At 45.1% G+C, this 15584-nt stretch overlaps 1 protein-coding gene across 16 annotated transcripts in view; it reads left to right on the forward strand.

The window, feature by feature from the left end:
- The window catches only part of FBRSL1 (fibrosin like 1), a 544157-nt gene that overhangs the window by 36271 nt on the left and 492302 nt on the right, over window positions 1–15584 (forward strand). The gene's annotated exons all lie outside the window — the stretch shown is intronic.

Genomic DNA, 15584 nt, shown 5'->3' on the forward strand with positions numbered 1-15584 from the left:
AAAATAAAGCTGTATTGAAAACCAGTGAGAGGCTTTAGTGATACTAAACCCCCACCCAGATATGAAATGCTCAAAGGCGTTTTTGTTTTTGGTGGTGGGGTTTTTTTTTTTCCTGTTGCAGTAAAACTCTTAATGTGATTGGGGAAATTAGGGAAGGGTTGGAACTTGAAAATTTTTTTTTTTTTATTTTTTTTTTTATAAAGACACAGATTTTTGATGTTTTGATGTTTTATCACTGAGGTGAAAGTGGTGCTTCTGAAGTGCTGCTGAGGAGCTGGGTCCGTTGTCCCATCCCCTCCTGGGCTGTGTACGAGTCCAGAGCAATATGCCAGGCAGGTGCCAGCAGCCTTTTAAGGGACACCCTGGCTGAGGACAGCCCAGACGTCCTGCACCAAAGCCCCTCCAAAGGGCGAAGTAGTCTCCAAAGAAATCTGCCCTGTGAGATGCCAACGTCTGACTGAGCCACAAGCAGCTGCGTAAAAAAACCCAGTGTAATTTACCCAATTGCCCCAGGGAGGTTTTTGGGTTTGACGTACGACCTGGTGGATGCCTTGGGGAGAGTGTGAAATTCCCTCCTGACAGCAGTTTTGGAGCGTGAGGGAATGAACTTTGCATCAAGGCTGGTGGCCCGCACAACGAAGCAAAGCCACGTTACTTCCCTGAAGCCAGTGGAAACAACCCTGAAATAGAAGCTCTAGGTGGTTAGATAACATATTGTAATAATTTTTGCCAGAAATGTGGCTCATCCTGGGGTTGTTGGTGCTTAGCATCCCCCTCCCGCTTTCCCCTCTTGACTGGTGGCTCGTCGCAGCCCTGGGTCGGGGCTGGTACACGTGGGGGGTCAGCAGAGCTGGATGGCATCATCTTCCACCAGTGACATTTGGAAGGAACGCCTGTGTGACAGTCGGGTGCCCCTGGTTCCATCCCGCTGTCCCCTGGGCGATGCAGCTCTCTGGCGAATACGGCAAGGTGGGGCTGGGCAGGAGAGCCCTGCTGCGAGTCCCTGCTCTGAGTCTGTGCCAGGCAGTCCTGATGCTGTTAAATATTCCTGTTCATGAAGCGCTGCAGCAACCCAAAAGCCTGTGCAGTAGCTTTCCCTAGTGCTATTGCTCTAGGTAAGAGCCCTCTCGAGGCTTATCTCTATCCCCCCTAAGCAGGGACGTGTCAGACCTTAATTCCCTTCGGTCTGTGTCATTGAACCGCAGCATCTCATTTTATCCCCTTATACAGAGACTTAAGAAAGATAGAGCCATTGGAGTGCAGCAGGAGCGCTGGGGCTGGACACGAGTGGTGTCTGAGGGTGGATTTCTGAGGCGGATTTCTGGCATTTTTCAGTCAAATGGGTTCCTGCTTCGTCTGCTCACAGGCTTCTCTCTGAGCTGAGCGCCAGTGCTCGTGCTCCATGAGGAACGAGCTGCCGTGTTGCTTCTGGGATCGTTAATGCAATGGTAGGAGCTGTCTGCTTTGTCTTTTACTCTTGAAATAATTCCCCAAACTTTCAAAAGTCTGGAGTGCAAATGTCATGACGAAGGAACCTCATGTGTTACACAGAGCCCAGGCGGTTGTGCGGGAGGAGTTCGTGCTTTAGCTTCTGCAAGGTCTTGCAAAGCAGAGGAAAGAGGGGTGTGCGTGTGTGTGCGTATATATGTGTGTATATACATATTTTTTATATATATATATATCTATATCTATCTGTGTGTCTGGTGGGATGTGGATGCCCCAGGTACCTCGGGATGCAGCAGAGGGCTGGTAAGCTGTGGCCTGAGCCGGCGTGCCAAGTGTCTCAGATAAGAGGGTTCATGACCAAAAGAAACATCTTCTTTTCACACCTTTTTTTAAACTTTAAAATCAGGTGAGCTGGGTTTTGGAGCTGACTTGGCCATCTCTCTAATTGTGCAGGGTTTTGTATTATTTCTCATGCTGCAAGGGGAAGGAAGCCACTGTTGTAAGGGTTAATTGTTTGATAGGGTTAATGGCTCTAACTATCAGCTCGCTTGACCCTTGTGGTCCCAGCGGTTGCCAGTAATGGTGTAAATGAACTTCTCACCTGCAAAGAGTCATCACATTAATTCTCAATGAAAATAAATGGATCCTGCCACTTTCTGCCCAGAATGCATGCTGTTAGCTGAGGGGGAAGGAGTTGTGCTGTTTCAACATCGTGCCCTTTCATCAGCCCGGGTGTCGCAAATATTAATTCAACCTCCAAGGAATGTTGGAGGAATTTAGAAATCTTTTGTTCCTGATAGAAAGCCCAGAAAAATTTCAGTGAGAAGGCATGCTTGGTTGTCCTCCAGCAACAGGACACACATTAGGTCCCACTGTTGCTGCCTGCGGTCTGTAAACATCTAGAGAAGTTGAATTGTAATAAGGAGGAGTTAGGCTTTTCTACGTGTGCTCAAGAAATAACAAACATGACATCCTTCTCTTCTTTCTGTTTCGTGGCTTGGATATCCAGCTCATACATGCCTGATGCAATTACATATATTATTGAGTGTATCAGATGTTTTTCTTTGCTTGAACTCCGTAGTAGGAAAGATGGGCACATATCCTCCTCTCCTTTCTCTTCTTCTGTTGGGGAGAACAGTATACTAACTAACTAAAGTCAAAAATACTCTTCTCTCAGGCTGAGAAGCTAGATCAGTGCAGATAAAAATAATAATTTAAAAAAAAAAAAAAAAAGCCCTACCATTAGAATTGCGGTGGAAGATGTGGCCCAGTCTGAATTGCAGCTCGCTTAGGAAAGGCCTTGCCGTGGGAGAGGCTTTAAAGATCAAGTCCACTTCCAGGTAGAGATTTACCTTCTGGGTTTCCTTTGACCCATGGAGCAGTTCATAACAGCGGATTTCCTTCATCTGACTTGCCCTCGCTGTCCATGTGCTGTACAGTATGCTGCCGGACTGTAATTCTCTTGGTAATAAAATACTTTGTCATAGAAATCTTCACACGAGCGCTGGTGCAACGCTGCTGTGGAGCTGGCAGACGTGGGCTATCATCACTGACTCTTTTTTCTTTTTTTTTTTTTTTTTTTTTTCCTTCCAGAAGGCTGAAAGAGAAAGAAACTGCTAATATCTCTCGAGGCAACGGCCAAAACCCAAGGGAGGGAGACTAGAGGCATACACAAATGTCATAGTTAAACACTTAATGGGATTTGGGGGAATTTTATTATTTTTTTCCAGATTGATTGTCTTAATTTTTCTGCGGTCTCTGTAGAGCTGTGCCATTCTTCAGTGAAGTTAAAACCAATTAGGGCAGAAGTTCTGACTTAGACTTTGAATTTTCAAGTTTAAACTAAGTTAAAGATAGCTTTCAAGGTCAATATGTGGCTGCATGCTATGAAATTTAATTGATATTTTTCTTCCCTAAAGCATCGACATATTAGCAGGCAGCTCATCACTTGCATAGAATTCCCCTGGACATCATTAGATTTAACCTGGGATGCTTTATCTCTGAAGAGCTTGTATTCAAATTTTAAACACTTTCTTTTTCCAGAAATAAGTGATAAATTCTACTTAATATTTCCAAAGTAAAGTAGGCACAATGAGAAATAGAGGAGGAAGAGGGATTTAAGTGTGGGAGTGCACACACATAATACCGAGCAGAAATGTTTTAGAAGGAAAAAGATCGGGGAGCTGAAATTAAAGCTTTTAAGAGGAAAAAGAAAGCAGGGAATTTAAGTGCATAAATATCGCCAAGTTAGAAGTAATTTTATGTTAAAATATTTTAATGTAAAATAACAGCATTGTCATTATTGTGCTTTATAGATGACAAAAAGCTTACAGATCAGTCCCAAGAGTATTAACAAATGTATAGAGAACAAGCACTGTTTGTCCTCAGAAGAGCACGTTTGGGGGAATCATTTAAATCATGTAAGGGTAATATGCAAAAAGGGCTTGCCCTCTTCAGAGGTTTGGACTCTTCAAGTTTTGCACTGAGCGTCTAAGCAAGGCATTCTGGATTATTAATCACCTTATGCTTAAGTCCAAGTTTTTCATAGCTAATGGGATTTTTCCAGAGTGGACAGTACCTGAGCAGTGCATTTAGTATAATAACATATAATAACAGAAAAATGACGTGCGAGCCAAACGTTATGTGATTCCTATGCTGGACTCTGTCCTATTTATTCTTGGCAGGAGATCACGTACCATAAGGGAGCGGTGATGCTTCCAGAAATCTGTGGCACGTGATGTGTTTTTCTTCACCGAGGCACGAGGCGATGTGCCATGAAATGTCAGCTCCCTCTCTGTTCCGTGAGCGAGTTTGTTCCTCCAAGGGAGACGGCAGCATTTGTAATTAGGCAGGTGTAATTGCTAGGAGGAGCATCCTGTGCCCCTTTCCAAATGCAGGGCAAGGTTTTGTGTGCGTAATCAAATACATAACGTAATTTGTGTTTACGTTATAAGTTAGAGCGAGCAAAAGCCTGGCCTGCGAGAAGCCAGAGAGCAGAGGGGTTTTATTTTCGTACATAGGCAAGCGAAAGGAACAATATCTCTTTTATGTTGATAGCCAGGATTAAATTATTCTTGGACTCATTATTAAATGAAGCATATGATTAAATATTGAAATGAAGACTATTATTTTTCATATCTGCATTGGAATGAGGAAAAGGGGAAAAGAAAAAAACCCCATGCGGCTGAGTCAGTTCCTGTATGCAGAGCGGCGGGGGAGAAGGGAGCTGTTTCCGTACAGCCGGTGGAGCCCGGCTTTGGAGCCTGGGCTGGAGGGGATGCTCACACATGGTTTGGGGGCTGGGGGGGATGTGCATTAGTTACTGCACATGGCAGCTGTGCAGGTGGAAGGATGCACCTTTTGTAGGTGCATCGCGGACCATCGATGCTTGGCGTTATGCTCTGGGAGCTGGTGCTGTCTCAAAGGGATCCTGTCCCTGCCAGCGCCGAGAGAGAATCATCTCCCAGAAGACCCCATTTCCTCCTGCTGGCTTGCCTACGGGTAGCCTCTTAAAGCAGGTGCTGGCTCAAAACGCAGATGTAGGTGGGTAAATAGGGTACTGGTTTGCTGCTGCTGTGGTGGGTTGTTGAGATCCCAGAGGGGTTTGTGCTATGCTAAACCGTGCTCAAAGGGTTGTGTTTTACTTGGCTGCCCCAAGAGCTGTGTCCCAAGGGCCGGCAGAGCAAAGGCGATGGCAAAAAGGAGAGAATGATTATTAACCCTGAACTGCAGGAGCCGTGCTTCAGGTCCTCCGTTGAGGTACAGTTTTCTAAAGCCGTGTGAAAGGCTTCCCAGAGGTCTGAGCTTGTCCTCTTGTTTATGGCATGGTTATGTGTGTGCACCTAAAACAAACAAAAAAACCCCCCAAACCACCAGATCTTGCAGTGTGTTTCTGCTCTCGGGTGGGAGTGAGTGTACTCCTTGGCTTGCAGGTTATGGTGAGGAAGCTAGCCGTAGAAGTATGCCTGAGAGGGAGATGTGGTAGTTCTAGAGAATTAAGAATATCATAAGGAATAGAGATTGGGAGGGCACGTGAAATTGTCAGGCATCATTATGGGTCTGTTTATATTTACTGTATATGTATCAGTCTGATGGGGGCACTTGGGGACCCAGGCTGACACCACACACACACACACAGAATTTCTTATGGATACAGAAATTGATGTTCTGGTAATTTGTGTGCTACCAAACCTTGCTTGTTTCTGAGATGATAGTTACACAAGAACATAAAATGCAGCGAGGAGTGCTCCGGATGGCAGCTGTGTTACGTTACCAGCGCTTCCCAGTCTTGGTCTGTCTGTCTTGTCCCGCTTACTTTGGTTTCTGCATTCACTGCTGTAGAGAAGGTGGTTAAAGCAGAATCGTCTCTTTTCCCTAAATGAAGCTAGTAATTTTCAATTGGTTTCCCTGACATGCCCACAGTTCTTGAGGAGTTTTCCTAGTGCAATTACTGGCCTTTTTCACATGATTAAAAAACCAAGCGTTTGAAATGGCAGAGGAAATCTGCGGATCAGAAATTGTCTTATTCGAAATTCGCGCCGTGTTACGTTATGCGTGACAGCTTGCAAGGTAAGTGGAGTGAACAGAAAAACTTTGTTTTGTGGCAGCGTACCATTATCAACCTCCATCTCCAAAGGTGTGTCACTCCCAGTTCTCAGCAGCTGGGGCTTCAGGGGAGAGTGGGGGGAGAATTGGTCTTTTTTTTTTTTTTTTTTTTTTTTTTTCTCCAAAGGTTAGGCAAGTCAAGCTCTTGCAACTCCAACCACAATAAAGCACATGAAAGTTTGCTTCTTAGGAATAATATCCTCAGTGTTTCTATTTTTGCCAGATCTCAGAGGTGTGATTTTTGGATGCTGTGACCCTGTGGTGGCTCAGAGCTTTTGATTTCCATCAGCACATCACCGTCCCCTCCCGCACCTCGGAACGCCTGGAACGGGGGGAAGGAGCTTCCCAGATCATCACAAAGATGATTTCAGAATGAATGAAGCTGTATTAATTGCAAGAACAAGAGAAGAGTTAGTAGCACGACAATACGTGTGTTTCATAAGGCTTCTTTTTGCAGCTATGGTGTGTTAAAGTGTGCTGCTGCTCTTGCACAGTTTGTGGCTTGTTTGGTAAACTTTCTAGTACAGCTATTAAAAGTATTTAGTTTATTGCTGCATTGATGGTGCTATTAATAGCCTAACTTAGTAGGAATGAGTGGAAGTTGGTGCAGAAGTACAGATAGGCCTTACCCAGGCTCCATTTTGTTATTTTTATTAGTGACAGATGTATTTTGTTGGCATGCTGTCCCACACAGCTGAATTGCATCAAACTCCTCATGCTCTTGGAACCATACTTTAAAAAAAAAGTTAAAAAAAAATATTCGGACTGTAGAGGTTTTAGGTTGTCTACTGGATTGTTTATGTAATTACTTAAAAGTTTATCCTCAACTTGCTGAGCAGTGTTTACAAATCAGATTTCAATGAAGTTTGCAGTGTCAATAGACCTCACGAATGACTTGGCAGGCGGCTTTTGAACTATTGGGGGCGGGCAAAGTACAGAGGCAGCCGTTCTTGCGTCACGAGCGTTACCGAAATGTCCTATTAGACAGGTGTGGAGAGTTGCAGCTTTCTGTGTGTTTTCCCGTGCCTCACACCTCTGCATTTTTGTAGCTCTCTGAGGACCATCCACTGCTGTGTTGATTCACATCTTTAAATAAGGAAACCCGCCATGGGCTGATAGCATCGATTCCAAACTGGCAGCTAATGGAGCAGATCAAATACACCAGGGATGCTCTGGTCTTTCAGAAGTTAAAGTTTTCGTTATAGAAATGTGGAAACGGGAGGCTATTAATTTTGTTCTCTTGACAGTTGTTATTAAATCCTACTTATTTCATGTGGTCTTAAGTCCTCTCAATTTTGAGGTTTCAGTGCACAGGAGAGCTGTGCAAAAAAAAAAAAAAAAAAAAAAAGCCCAGTCACTCTGGAATTTACTGACAGATCTGAAAGCGCTTTAAGAGGGGGGAGATGTGGGTTCGTTTCTGCTGCACCTAATGCTGAAATGTCCATAACGAACCTACCACCGGAAACCCGCACCTTTCAGCTTCCCTGCAGGCTGGGGCAGACAACATCGTGCTGCTGGTTCTGATGCTTCCCCTTCTGAGGTTTTCATAGCTGTAAGTAGCAGCAGAGTGTTATTGCTTATGGGCGTGCACCATTTCTAGGTGGAAAACGGTGTGAAAAGGAGACCTTTAATCCAGGTCTGCAGTGGGGATTTCCTAAGCACGTGTAAGCCTGGGTTAGGAAACCGTAAAGGGGAAGGTCTGGAAGATAAGACCCTTTTGCTCCTATTAACGCTTAGAAGAGGCTTCCCAAGATGCTTGCAGTGATGAGCATTATGGATTTTATTTTAAAGCTATGTCACATTTAACTTCATTGCTCAACTGAAAATATCCCAGTGCTAGATCAAACTAAACTGAATTATTTATTTTTTTTCTTCCTGTTTTTGCATTGCTGGTTTGATCCCTAGATATAGATGATCAGTAGAAAACCCCGACCGTTTAGAAGGATTAGAACTGGCTGGTGAGATTTTGGCTGTAGAGTTAGCTGGTGGGAGCGGTTTTATAGTAACAACGCACAGGTCAAACGCGTGGATGAGTTGTGCGTTTCTGCATCGAGCAGACAGCAAGGTGCTCAGTCCTTCAGCACGTTTCTCTAGTCTTGCCTGCTCAGAATGTGCTTTTATACTTCTTGTTGGGCTTCATGTTTTTGTTAAAGTTTCCTTCTCGTGTAGCACTTGTATTTCAGTTACTCATATTGCCTTGTGCCTCCTTACTCACCTTTCTCAGCCCGAGCAGTCCCTTTCTTTCCAGGCATAATTCCCCATCTGCTTTGCTGGTCCTCCCTCTGGTGTGGAACCTGTTCAGCGGGTGATAGTGATTAATGACCGCACCAAGCCTGCTTGTCTAAACTCTTGTTTTCTCTGGCACGCATGCACAAATTGAAAGGCTGAGGGGTCTGGCAGGCCTCACAACGGCAGGTTTTCACTTTGCAACGCTGCCTGCCACCACTCTCGTACTTGCAAAACTCCCCTGTCTGTCGTGGAGCCCTGACGCGGTGCTTATCTACCACGGTGTGGTGATGGGGAAGGGAAGCATTTGAGCTGTTGGGGATGTGGCTGGCTCTGGTTAGCCAGGAAAGAAGAGGTGCTCAGCGCCGGCAAAAGGATCCCCACTGCTTATTTGTTCTTCCAGAAGTCTGTTTTCTGCGTGGCATTGCCGCTTTCCCCTTTGCGAGGCAGTCAGTGGAAGGAGAGGTTGAAAATCTTGTGCTACTAGATCCTGCTGTCACAACTGGCTGAGTCTGATGCTGGCAGATTTGGGAAGTCAGTGGGACTTGACTGTTAAGTTTGGAACTTAATTTTTTTTTGTTAGCAATGGAAATGAACCTTCTGGGTTTGATTTATTTCCTGCAAGTCTATCTTTTTATTATCAGCTAGTGTGATAACTTTTTTTGGTACCATCAGTAGACCTGACCAAACAGTTCCCTTATATTAGTCTAAGCTATTTTGGACATCGGTATTAAGCCAGGATTTTTAAGGAGAATGTCAATCAAACTGACTTTGGACAACCTTTGTCCTCCTGTGACAGACTCATTCTAATCTTTGCTCTGAGGAGGACTGTGACCACTTCAGCGGGTGATCTGTGGCTCTGTCCTGTGGTGGCATTGTCTGGATCCAGGTGTTGGCTGCCCATGACAGTAATTAATGTGTGTGCAGCATCCTTAATTTTGAAGGGTTACAAGGATGCATTTTCTGCAGCACGGTTCTGGATGTCAGAGAAACTGTTGGGAACCGTCTGAGGGAAGCGAGAGAAACTGAAGTGGAATGAGTTTCCTAAATTAAGTGTAGGCTTATGTCACTGTGCCAAGGGGTTGGAGACCTTCTTCTACAAGGGTGAGGGCACCCGTCTGGCTGTCCCTGCAGTTAGCATGTGAGCTCTTTGGAAAAAATTCAAGTTGGGAACCCATCCAGATTTCCATCTTTCAGAAAGTATCTTGCAAAACTGGCTCCTGTTACTGTGTTTTTGGGGTTGGCTTGTTACTCTTGGGGCAGGGGGGGTTGGTTTGGCTTTTGGTTTGGTTTTTAATTCCTAATTATCTGATATAGGGCTCCTAACCTCCACTGTCCTTAAAAGTGTGTAATTTTCTGCCTCTACTTCGCTTACTCTATGTGTGAGCCAGAAAGAGCTCTTCCCTCTCAGAAATCCAACAAGCCATCTGAAGAGTGAAGTTTCTGGTGATTTGAGTGTCTGTCTCTTGATGTATGTATTGAGCCAAATCTGGAAGTGCAGCTTTTTCTGTATAGCGGCAGATTGATGTACACTGGTTTTGTCATAGATGCTGCTGTATTTAGGGATTGGGAAAGGTACATGCCCGTCATATGTAATATTAAATACCACTTCTGAAATAGGATATTAATTTGGGTTTCATAATTAATGTTAGGGAGAGAAATCCTTCTAGTAGTGTTACACACTTAAAGAATTGTCCTGAAGTGACTAGATCAGCAGAGATTTTCATATCCAAAAGTATGCATAACTATTCATCTTACTTGACTGCAACATTATTTTTCATTTTTAGAAATGGGGTGTTTTGGCTAAGGCATGGAGCTCGGGAGCTCTGGATGCAGTTAGCATTATCAGTTAGATTTTACAGATATGGAACTGAGGCAAAAAATACACAATTTGCCTGAGATCAAATAAGAAATATGTGACAGTTACTGGTGCCTCCTTGTTCTTTGCTTGCTGTGCCTGCGTAGAACTTCTCAAAGCTATTTTTTTTCCCCCAACCTTTTCATGGCACCCAGCACTCTGGTTTTGATTTAAGCCTTTAGCCTTTGATTTAAGAGTACGGGAGCTGCTGTAACATGGTAATGCTGAGCCCTTGGAGTCTCCTGGCATGTAACGATCATCATTTGGACGGAAGTAGCAAAAGGATTGCAAATACTCTAATTCCTTTTCTCATGCTGTCTGCTGTCTTGCTAATAAATTCACAAAGCTTATATGATTAAAAACTTGAGAACCTGGCGCGCTCTATGCGCTCTAATTAAAAGTGGTGGAAGACTTCAAGCTTTCTTTGAAGGGCCATAAAAATCTGAAGGTGGCTTTGAAAGCCGGTTGCCGGCAGCAGAGGCCGAGCCCGCGGCGCCGTGGTGGGGTTTGCTGCAGGGGCAGGATGTGGTTCGGTGCTGATGGTACCTGCCCACTGCCTCGGCAGCTCCAACCGCCGCGTTCAGATTTCTCAGTACAGCAAAGGTCTTACTGGGTAAGAAGCATCTCAGTTTGACCGTGTATTTTTGCACAGTATGGCAGTGTGTCACTGACTGTGGTGTGGTTGAGTGACTGAAGTGAACAAAAGAAGTGTTAGTAAAAATTAAATGCTTTTTGCTCGCATCCAGTCCATGGAAGTGGTATTCTTGCGTAGTGCGAGTCCTCATGAAGTTCAGCAAGGCCAAGGGCAAGGTCCTGCAAGTGGGTTCAGACAATCCCAAGCACAAACACAGGCTGGGCGGAGGATAGATGGAGAGCAGCCCTGAGGAGAAGGACTTGGGGGTGTTGGCGGACGAGAAGCTCAACGTGAGCCGGCAACGTGTGCTCACAGCCCAGAAAGCCAACGGCATCCTGGGCTGCATCCCCACAGCATGGCCAGCAGGGCGAGGGGGGATTCTGCCCCTCTGCTCTGCTCTGGGGAGACCCCCCAGCAGCGCTGCCTCCAGCTCCGGGGCACCGACAGCAGAAGGACACGGAGCTGTTGGAGCGGGGCCAGAGGAGGCCGAGGAGATGCTGTGAGGGCTGGAGCCCCTCTGCTGGGAGGACAGGCTGAGAGAGCTGGGGGGGCTCAGCCTGGAGAAGGGAAGGCTCCGGGGAGACCTTAGAGCCCCTTCTAGTCCCTAAAGGGGCTGCAGGAGAGATGGGGAGGGACTCTGGATCAGGGAGTGTAGTGATGGGACGAGGGATGATGGTTTTAAACTGAAAGAGAGTAGATTTAGATTAGACATTGGGAATATATTCTTTACTGTGAGGGTGGTGAGCCCCTGGCCCAGGTTACTTGGAGAAATTGTGCCTGCCCTGTCCCTGGAGGTGTTCAAGGCCAGGCTGGATGGGGCTTGGTGCAACCTGGTCTGGTGGGCGGTGTCCCTGCCCAGGGCAGGAGGGTTCGAACGAGATGGTTGGAACAAGATCCCTTCCAACCCGAACCATTCTATGATATTATTCTATGAGTCCGTGTTTAGTGGTTCCAGGTTTAAAAACAGTTTTCATTAGATGGTACTTCATCTTCCTTCTGTAAATGGATGTGCTGCAGGAGTCGCCTTCCTCCTCTGTTAGCTCTAAGCACCAGCTGGTGGCTCAGGGCTGTCCATGCTGCAGTGAGGGCTCTGGGTCACTGGGGGAATGTGGGGGCAGGGGGGAAATATCTACGTATTAAGTTCTAATGAAATGGGGCCGATGTTTAATTAGGAGCAATGGATAGCTGAAATCTTCGCTGTGGCTGGGCAGCCTGATCTCTGTCCAGAGGCTGGATGATGCTGTAGCTGTGGGTGAGGTGATGGTGGCGGCTGGAGGCCACTGTAGTGTTCAACGTTGGCTGTCACCACTCGGTGAGTGAAAGTCACTACTCCTCCTCGTGCCCTCAAGAGGAAATTAGGGTAAACCTATGTCAGGCTGTGCCCAGCCCTCCAAATTTCACTGCATGGCTTTAACCACACTGCTGCTGTCTCTCTTAATTGGGTCTGCCCTTGATTTACTAAAAGAGATAAACAGAATTTCGGCTTCAAGTTGGTGCACAGCCTCCTGGCTGGGGAGAGCTGTGTTGAGGAAATCCCCTGATAAACTCCGGCTTCTTGGCCGTTAACCTGAGCTGACTAATGCGGGATGGAGTCATCTCGTACAGCAGCAGCCTGGGGAAAGCTTCTCCTCCCAGGATGGAGCCTTCAGTTTGGTTAGCAGCACAAAGTGCGGTGGCCGTGGCACGTACGTGGGTCGGGGTATGGTAGGGTGACTCTTCGTTAGGGTGCAACACGCGGTGCTTAAAGGAACACCAGAGTCCAGCTGTGAGTGCTGGTGCTTAGTCCTGCCCTGGATCTCAGGGAACCAGGAGACAAGTACCCTGATCTGCTGGAAGCTTGATTTTATTAAAGAGTAATCAGCAGCGGATATGTGAGCGTAATTTACTGGGTATCAGAAGGTCTCTTTAAACAGTGCACTGAATTAAAAAAGAAAAACTGTTATGCATGGTTTTATTGTTTCTTTATGAAATACAGCTGCTGAATTTGTATTTTCCCTTATTGTATTCACTGTCCCCCAGCCATTCATCATTACAGCTCTCTGGAGTCATGATTGCTCCCCAGTCTCCTGTATTAAAAACCCATCAGAAGAGTCCGGTTGGAATTTTCCAAGCACGCCTGGCATCTCAGCATCACAGCTCTCATTAATTTTTGTGACATTAAGGGTTGGGATCCCACAGGCAGTCTTTTGGAAATATTTAGTTTCCATGAAGAAAAAAGCGGTGAGGGAATTCTTGCGTCCGAACTCTTTTCTTTTTCTTTTTTATTTCTTTTAAGTGAATAGAAGCAAGCACATCTGTGCCGTCAGACCATTTGTGGAAGCTCCCCTCCAGCAGTAAATGGGAGCTGGTGGTGTGGTTGGGAGCCCGTAGCTGGCACACTGAATGCTCGAATTAAAGCAGCATCTCTGCAGGTACATATTTAAAACTAAAATATTACAGCAAGTTAAAACAACTTTGGCAGCGTGTGCAAATTACTTGGCAAAAGTGTTAATTTCCTTGTTAAACGTCGTAGCAGAAAGGGCCTTTGATCCCAGCAGCCTGTTGGGAGTCCTTCCTAATTGTTATCAAACTATCCTGTAGCTTTAAACAGATAAGACCTAATTAGCTAAAGTGGTGTTGCGTTTTTCAAAATAAAGAGTGCCCTCTCAATGTTAGGCACCTGTGTTTCTGCTCTTTCAGCTAGAATTACATATTTGGCGCTCTGCCCAACATATGACTGCAGGCGAGGGCTGGTATCCTGTGGCAGTCGGTGCCTTGCATTTCCCCCGTGGCCCAGGCACAACCTACAAATAACCCCCTTCAGATGGGAGGCAGAATTTTAAACATTTTTAGGACAGGAATATGAAGGGCTGATGTAAAAGTCTTTTTTCTGTTTTTGGTGTCCTTTGCACTTGTGAAAAGGAAGAGAGGAAGATTGCATCGATGGAGTAAGGTCTGACTTCCTTGCCTCAGTATAGAGAGTCTTCTCCACATCAAAAGATCACTTTAATGATTAATCTGAAATCTCCTTTACTACTTTTAACCTCAGGCTATTAGTGAGGCCACCAAAGAGGAGGAGGAAGGAGAGAGAGATGTTGGAAATGCAATATTCTTCTGTCTCCTTTACCCATCTGCTTCCAATGGGAAAACTGAAGCATTAAGGATTTGGTTCAACACCTGTTCGGTTACTCGAGGAAATACAAAGACTTTACCAGATGTTTAAGAAGAAACATATGGCAGGCAGGGAAGGAGAAACTGTGCCAATTTGTCTGTTTAATCAATCAAACTTGTAACAATCAATGCTATTGTCCATACCCTTAATAAATAATTGTTCCCATGAAATACCGTTCGATGCAGTGTAGGACTTCACTAATGGCCCAGTGCAGTGGGCAGGATGAAGGACGCCATGGATTCTCCTTCCTTCCCTTGCTGATGGTACAGGCCTTTTGGATTTTTATTGCCTCATGTTTTTAAGCCCCAAACAAAAAAAAGTCAATTCTGGGAATAGATCTAAACAGGATTCATAACCACCTGCACGGTTTTCAGGGGTCACTTGAAATTTAGTTACAATGGGTATCAGGGAAAGTAAAGGATATAGGTTTAGTTTTGCAAGGTATTTTGTGTAGGTGGATGTTGGTTCCTTGAAGCTCTGAAGCTTAGGTTCCTTCTTGATTTTTTTTTTTTTAATATATAAGAGATATAAAAATACCAGCTTTGTTTTCACTATAGGCTACCACCGGTTGTGGTTTATCTAGAAAAATATTCTTGCTGTAAATCCAAAGGAGCTCCTCTAGTGGTGTGATTTGGGTGTAAGAAACAATGGTTTTAAGTGGTTTCCTGCAGAAACACTTTACACCAGCTCCCATCAAAGATGATTTTAGTGTGGGCACCTGAGTGTTTCACCTGCCCACCCGTACCCTGGCTGCGTCCTTCAAACTTCGGCCGTCAGTCAGAAGGAATGAGAAGTCGAGGATGCTTTCTTAGTTACACAAATGTGGAGCATGTTAGGATAAGCAACTTGTCATTAGAGGCAGGGCACAGTTCAGTTCCTGCCGTTATCTCGCAGTAGTACGCCTTCTGTCCCATCGTAATGATTAATCACAGCCTCGCACCATGTGTTACCAGGCAGCCTGCATTTGCTTAGCAGTCAGTAACTACTATACATACTCTGCTGGCTTAATCCCTAGTGACTGTTTTCTAATGCTAACAGTGCTGAACAATGGGATATCATGACAGCTTGTGATTGATTCTTTTTTTTTTTTTTTTTTTCCCCCTCCTTTGCAAAGAATTGGGAATTACCCTGTTTGAGATGCTTACTTAGCTCCCTTTTACTATCAGTGGTTAAGCACTGTGCTGGTTGCTGCCATTATTGAATAACTTTTCTCTAATTCAGTATTTGGCCAAGTTGAACTTAACCGTGTGTTTGCAAAGTGGTTGGTAACTAAGTACTAGGTTGAACAGGGGGGAACATTCGGAGCTCAGGTTTGCTTCAGCCTCCCTCTACATCTCATCCCCCTTTGGGTACTGGAGAGGGTGAGGGAGGCTGAAGGACCTTGCGTCTGTAAAAAAGTCTCCATTAACATCCCTGGATAACAGCTCTGCAGTCTTTTCTTCATTAAAATGCAGATGGAACTCATTTTATTCTGTTTAGGAAACAAAAAAACCAGTTGTCACAGTGAATATACAGTTTGTAAAAGGGGAGTCAGGGTTTGTCTTGGTCTCCACCATGCAAGTTAGACAGGAGAGCTTTCTCCATGGGATGTAGGAACAAAATTATTTTTAAAAGCCACTAAAGTCAGCTGAAAACAATATTTTTCTTAATTTGTACCTTTTGCT

The sequence above is a fragment of the Chroicocephalus ridibundus genome, chromosome 13, assembly GCF_963924245.1.
Source record: "Chroicocephalus ridibundus chromosome 13, bChrRid1.1, whole genome shotgun sequence".
Lineage (NCBI taxonomy): Eukaryota > Metazoa > Chordata > Aves > Charadriiformes > Laridae > Chroicocephalus > Chroicocephalus ridibundus.